Source organism: Solanum tuberosum, unplaced genomic scaffold, assembly GCF_000226075.1.
Source record: "Solanum tuberosum cultivar DM 1-3 516 R44 unplaced genomic scaffold, SolTub_3.0 contig00863, whole genome shotgun sequence".
NCBI classification, from domain to species: domain Eukaryota; kingdom Viridiplantae; phylum Streptophyta; class Magnoliopsida; order Solanales; family Solanaceae; genus Solanum; species Solanum tuberosum.
This window is the reverse complement of record NW_006241527.1, coordinates 1-1278: the sequence shown is the minus strand read 5'-3', so window position 1 is coordinate 1278 and position 1278 is coordinate 1. Positions and strand designations below refer to the sequence as shown.

General features: G+C 34.3%; 1 long non-coding RNA gene across 1 annotated transcript; it reads left to right on the top strand.

The window, feature by feature from the left end:
* Positions 1-382: 382 nt before the first annotated feature.
* On the top strand, positions 383-1077 carry LOC107059416 (uncharacterized). The gene is made up of 2 exons (XR_001472646.1): positions 383-918; positions 1018-1077. It is a non-coding gene; the product is annotated as an uncharacterized lncRNA (long non-coding RNA).
* Positions 1078-1278: the final 201 nt, after the last annotated feature.

Below are 1278 nucleotides of genomic sequence, written 5' to 3'. Positions count from 1 at the left end.
TGTTGTGACATGCAACAAATCACGGAAGATCTTGCATCAGAGGAACAGAGGGAAAGTAAGTCAATATAGTTGTTGGCTCTCTCTTTCTATACATTATTTGGGTGGTCTTTGCTTCTTCTCTAATTTTTTCTGTTATACCGATTAGTAGCTCAAGTTTATATATATTAAGGAATTCACAGTTGGCATGAAAAAAGTTCACACCTCAAGGGGATTGATGTAGATAGTCTACCCATTTTCATATTTGAAGTAATTATACATTAAGCACCTTATCTTAATAGGTACTTGCAGATTATTAACATATTTGGTCATTCATGTTTTTCCTAGCTTGCAGCAAATGTGGATTACTCTTCCTTCTCTTTCTTTGTGTTGATATCTCCATTATCCCTTTTGCTCTCAAATCAATCTGTTGATGGAAAGTACTGCACCAACTAAGCGTGTTGAATATTTTTTTATAAGTGTCTTATAAGGTTCAGCAGATAAAATAATAGATGCAATAGCATCAGTTGCACTAGCTGGAGTTTAATTATTGGTAGACATTGTTTATGTGGGAATTTATCAAAAGAAGGAATAAGAAGTTGCCTCACATCTCCCGGCATCTTTTTATCTATCCCATCTACCCGATCCTGGTATTTGTAAATCTCACTTATTTTTAGTTATACTTCTTTGGTATTTCTTTTGTTGCGTCTTTCCTATTTTCAAATTTTAAGTTTACAGTAAAGTAAGCATTTGAAGTTTGTTTTGTATTTGGAAGGCATTGTTGCTATCTCGCTGTCTGCAAACAGATTCTACAAGATATAATCTTCTTGAAAATCCCACTATTGACACCCCAACGCAGCCAACATCATCTTGGTACAGAGATGATTTTTCAATAACATGTTGCACTTATCATACAAGAACCTCATGTGCTTCCTGAGAAAGGTTTCCTCTTTTATTAACTTAATGTTGCCAATGTGTTCCCTCTGCAAATGTGTACAGACCAAGTCTGCCTTTAAACATCTTTTGTATTTTGTTTGCCAGTTGTCAGTCACCATGTTCCACCAACTCAACCCCAAGACAATTTAAACAAAGGAAAAAGTATACCATCCTCTGACCATTTCTCTAACAAGTAAGCCTGTTCTTTCCATTACGTGTTCCGTATGACATATTGATCATCCCAATATTGTAAATTTTCCATTATTACTAATTTGGCATTGCTAATCTATTTTCTCTAACAACATGTATAATACTCGACTTATCTAAAATTGCCTACTTACATTTTAACTTCAACCTTTAAACATA